We start from the raw sequence: 6,000 nt of genomic DNA, 5'->3' as shown, positions 1-6,000 counted from the left end.
GTGTCACCCGGTGGATACATACCTATCATACACTGGGACCATATCCGGGTACTATGTCACCTATGAGGTTGATGTAATGGGAAGCTAAAATATACTATTTGGATGTACAGAGATAGGTTTCTCTATATTCATTCTGCAGGACCCGCGGTGACATCACGGTGCTTACCACACGGAACAAGGTATCGCACTCTTTCACACAGCGGATTACTCGCATGGCAACAACTTGTGCGAGAGAGCCTTAATAGAGGCTCCTAACTGTACTGCAAAATGAGAGGTTTCACATCCCTTTTTAAAAAATACATTGCACAAATACGTTAGAACCAAAATAAACTTTATGTCTGAAGATAGGCATATATAAAACAAAAATAGAATTTTACAAGTCAAATAATTCTCTAGTAAATTGGCCTGCAGGCCTTGTGGAGGTGGCCCGTCCCTCTTCATGTTCACGTTGGTGTATCTGGCCAGTATAAGAGATGCTGGCCAATCATGGCTGGACACAGATGGACGAGGCCCAGGGGTGCTTACTGGAACCCATGGTGTTCCAATTACTCTCCATTTGTATTGCTCTATTATATGTACCAATTCTGCAGGGTCTTGGGGCCATGAGAAGATATCAAGGATCGTGTTCATGGTAGACATGAACAGGGGCCGACGCACTTCTGGCACACGAGAGAGGAATGGAGCCAGAGATCGGAGCATTAATTCCTCAGGGCTCTCTGATTGATTTCTATTTAGATAGTCTAGTACTCGACTATCTATGACAGCACGATTATCTGTTGGTGCTTGCACAGGAGGATTCCGGCCCGGCATCTTGGTGCTGGACGGATCTCTGCTGGTGTTTCCTCTGGACCACTTGATGTCTGAATTTGCTGTGACATCTCTGGTTGGTTTGTTGTGGCGTCATCCGGTGATTTCGGAGTCTCTATTTGGGTCTCATCCGAATCTACCGACCCAGTTTGCTCCTCCAGATTATCAACAGTGCTGTAATAAAAATAAAAAAATTACTGTTTTTGTCAAAATTTTCTATACACCTTTTGTTTGGTTTCATCACCAATTGGTTTTTGCAGGGTCTCTTTGCTGAAAGAGTAGAGGTTTTTTTTGCTACCGTTTTTGGCGCATTCATTATTAGACATCATTGGGCAAGGTGAAAAAAGATTCTTTTGTTTTGTCTCCGTTTTTATATATTAATGTTTTAACCCAAGGGGTAAGGTGATGTGATATTTTTTTAGATCAGGTTTTATATTACCACAATGTATGTGGTAATATATATTACCACAATGTATGTGGTAATACAATGTATGTGGTAAATATATATATATATATATATATATATTTTTTTTTTTTACAAATTTTAGTTTGTTTAATTAAAAAATATTTATTGGCCTTTTTTTAAACATTTATTTCTGTCCCACAATTGGAACTTTGGAACTTTAACTTTTGGGGGTCTGAACCCCTTTTCAATGCATTACTAAACTTCTGTATTGTAATGCATTGCCTAATCCACTAACACAGGGATAGTCAGGTCATGCCCTGCTGTAGGCTGTTAACTGTAGACAGCCTTTGCATGCTGAGAGTTGTAATTTTGCTACAGCTGGCGAGCCGCATTTTGCCTATCCCTGCTAACAGGTTGCCTAGGAAACCCAGCAAGGGCCTTGATGATGAATGGCAAGGAAATTGCAAGTCATATTGGTACACCATAGACTTTTTCTAGTGTGCAGGTGCACACAGAGAGGGCTCCGAGTGTCGCCTCTGGCAACCGTGCCATAGGTTCGCCACCAGTGTAATAATAGTACGTCACTTGTCAGTAAAAATAAAAGTGCAATAATATATATTTACTTACGGCCGCAACTCCATGATATCTATTAAGAACCGCAGCTGCTTGGTGTATATGTAGGGACGTTTCTCTGCACCCGCGTCACCGCTACGTGAAGTTTCCGACAACTCCCTTCTAAACTGATCATGGGTGCTGTTCCACCTTGTCTTTGCTATTTTTACTGTAATTTTAAAAAATATATATTTAGATTCTATTTTTGCGGTGCATTAGGGGTTGTCACATTCTTTGAGGTGCACTTGGTGTTGTAACGTACTTTGGGGTGCACTTGATGTTGTCATATACTTTGCGGTGCACTGGGGGGCGTCACATACTTTGCGGTACATTGGGGGGCGTATCATACTGTGGGGTGCACTTTGGGGGCACGTACTTTGGGGTGCACTTGGTGTTGTAACATACTTTGGGGTGCACTTAGTGTTGTCACATACTTTAGGGTGCACATGGTAACATCACAGGTCTACACATACCCATGTTCTTTCACTGGACCTTGCTTGCTTTCTCCCACTCCTCGGGATGCAGCTCCTTTGTTAGTTCCTCCCATGCCGCATCTTTTCGGACACGGTCATGGTATAGTTCTGACCTGGTGTCCCGTAATATGGCCCGTTCTTCTACAAGAATGATGAGCTTATCAACATTGATGATGGCCATAATTCTCTTGCAGCCTCCTTTCTCTTCTTCCTGGTCCTAGGTGCAGCCACATGTGACTGAAATGGGGTTTCCTAGAATGTTTTCAGTCCAGGGGTCCGCAAAAAACGGATGACATACGGATGCATTTCCGTGTGCTATCCGTTTTTTACGGACCCATTGACTTTCTATGGGGCAACGGACCGCAATTTGCAGCCAAGTATAGGACATGTTCTAAAATAAAAGGAACAGACACACGGAACGGACAGCACACGGATGACAATGAAAGGCATTCCGCAATTTTTGCGGACCCATAGAAATGAATGGGTCCGTGCATTGTCCGCAAAAGTTGCGGACCGGACGCGGAAGAAAAACACGGTCGTGTGAATGCTCCCTAAGGTCATGGAATCATTAGAACACAAGAAGGCTCTTATTTTTATTTTATTTTTTTTGTCAAATCTTTATTTTATTGTTTTGACAAGCAGATTTACAATAGTAAAGAACAGAAAACCATAATACTCCATACTCAAACAATGGTCATCAAAGTATGTTTTACAATATTGAATGCAGAATGTTAGCATAATAAATTATAATGTACCAGGTATACATGGTGTACACAGTTAGTTATGCTGGTATCGCACATTTTGTTCTACATCTACTACTTAATCAGGCCGATGGAATCGAATGAGCAGCACAATTATTACTAAATTGTTCTTTCCAAGCATATGCTGAACCTATAGTGACAAATCCCAGGGGCGTTTACATCATATTCCTTTATTCATTGCGTTTCTTATACCAATTTATCCATTTGTCCCAGGTCAGTAAAAACTTGTCGTGAGACAATGATTCCCAGCTTGTCAGCTCTTCGAGTTGATATATCTCCTGGACTTTGTGGATCCACTCACGAAGGTTGGGAATATCTTTGGATAACCAATACTTTGATATGAGCAATTTCGCTGCAGCTATAAGCTGTGTCGACAGAGAATGCTTGGCAAGTTTATAATTGCAATCTGGTAGATTCAGGAGAGCTACCGTTGGGGAGATAGGGGAACTAACTAAGCAAATTTCTTGTACCATTTTAGATATCATATCCCAATATTCTGTGATAAGAGGGCAAGACCACCATATCTGGTACATGGTTCCCTTGCTCCTACCACACCTCCAACATTTCGCGGAATATGCAGGGGGTGATAGTGTGCAATTTTTCAGGAGTTTTGTACCATCTGGTAATTATCTTGTAGGAATTTTCTTGTAGTTTAATACATCTCGAGTGGCCATGTGAATGGGACAGTATCCTACTTGTGACTTCATCATCCAAAGGCTGCCCGATCTCCTTCTCCCACTGTTCAATAAACCAAGGTTTAGCATCTGAATCAATCTCTAAAATTTTCTTGTACAAATGGGATATCGTTCCTTTTTTGCCCACGGATTGGCTCCATACTGCATCATACCAAGTGGGGGTGTAATTACTTGGTGTAGACGATAAGTATAGCTTGCAATACCAATTAAGTTGAGTATATTGTGGTATAGTCCAGGGGATATGCCTAAAACGAGTCTTCAAAGCCGACACCTCTAGGACTAGACGATTAGTAAGGAAATCTCCAATTGCCTCATCGCCCAGTGCTACCCACAGACCCATATCATCCTGAAAGTCTGCATTGAATAAATAGGGCAAATGTCTAATAGGAGTGAGAGGCGATATAGATTTGGAGGCGTTAAAATGACCTGATAACTTATGCCAACAATCCATTACTCCCTTCAATGATGCAGGTATTCTACAGTTGTGCCAAGAAGACCCACTTAAATCACATAGTATTGCTAAGGCTTTTGACCCCAGAACCCTCCTAGCGATTTGGCACCCCAATTTGCTCACTTTGGGATTTATTATTTCCGAGTGCAGTCTCATTTGTGTAGCCTTATAATAGCTACTTATATCGGGTAGACCAATGCCCCCTTTAGATCTGGGCAATATCAATCTCTTGTAGGCTAGTCTAGATCGAGCTTGGTTCCAAATAAATGCAGAAAAGGTTTTCCGAACTTGTGTTAAAAAGTGATGGGGTATTTGCACTGGTAATGTCTGCATCAAGTAAAGCAATTTGGGAAGTATGTAAGTTTTTAAAACGTTCTTCCTCCCTAACCAGGTTAAGAATGGTATTTTCAGTTCTTTCAGTTGGAGTCTAATGTCGGCCAATAGTTTAGGGTAGTTCTGGGAGAAAAGTTTGTCTGGGTCTCTGGTGATTTGGACCCCTAAATATTTGATGTGGTCGCTCTCCCACTGAAAGGGATAGTTCTCTTTAAGATGGGCTATAGTCTTCTGAGGAGTATTAATTCCTAGGGCTACACATTTGGCAAAATTTATTTTGAAGTTGGATATATATCCAAATTTATCTAGTTGCCGCAGCAGAGCTGGAAATGCTACCCTGTCGCTTCAGCGCCATCTTAGGTGCGCACGAACCTCCTCGTGAAGTCCTTCCAGAGGCTGGAGCACCAGAGTCGGTCCCTGAAGAGCCGCCCACTGCGGGTCGCTCTCGTCCCACTCCAACAGCTGGTCAGGACCTCAATGTTCCCCTACCTGTGCCCTCTGGCGACTCAACAATGGCCACAATGGCACCACTTTTTGAGGCATTGATGCGTCGCCAGAGGACCGGTAGGAGCCGTCAGGCGGACTACGAGGATCTCACAAGGCTCGTTTACGAGTCCTTGATGGGATTCACCAATAGAGTTGCCGCTTTGGAGGACACAGTGCGACGTCTGCAGGAGGGGGCGGTGCATACGTCGCAGTTGGGTCCGATGCATCACTATTGGTTATCGTTGCTCCCCGTGATGGAACGATTTACGCCCGACCAGCTGTTTGAGGCCCAAAGACAGGTGGACAGTGTCTTGTGGCAAGTACAGCACCGCCCCATATCCTATCCCCCGTCCATGCCCTATCCCCCATCCATGCCCTATCCCCCATCAAAACCTCAACAACCCCCTTCCCTAACTACCTACCCCCCTTTCCAACCTCCTCAGTCCCCACCCCAGCCTCCCCATCCTCAATCCACCGAGCACTTTACTCAACACTTTCTTTTCATTACTTTCCTGCTACCAGTTTCAACACTCCTTCTACTCATGCTCGGTCAACTTCTTCTCCTGCTCCCCCATCAAGATTGCATACTCCCTCTGTTGTGCTTGCCCCAACACACACTTATATGTCCATAGGGGCACAGGAACAGGAACGAGTGGGACCAACCAGTGGCGTACCAAGGGGGGGGCGGGGGGGGGCGGCCCGCCCCGCCCCGCCCCGCCCCGCCCCGGGTGCCACTCACAAGGGGGGTGCCAGCCGCGACTGAGGATAAAAAAAAAAAAATAAATAAAAAAAAAATATGTGGCGAGTGGGCCGGCCCAGGCGTGGCACTGTGATAGGGGCAGGGCTCCAGATGGTCTCTCCCTCCCCCTGTGCTGCTGCCGCCGCGGCGAATAAGAAGAGGGACAGGGCCGGGGGAGGGGCTGTGGCCACTGCGCCACCAATAAAGATAACTGAGCTGTTAATACAAATACAGGAG

The sequence above is a fragment of the Bufo bufo genome, chromosome 5, assembly GCF_905171765.1.
Source record: "Bufo bufo chromosome 5, aBufBuf1.1, whole genome shotgun sequence".
Taxonomy (NCBI): Eukaryota; Metazoa; Chordata; class Amphibia; order Anura; family Bufonidae; genus Bufo; species Bufo bufo.
The sequence above is the reverse complement of the archived record's forward strand: the minus strand, read 5'-3'. Positions refer to the sequence as shown.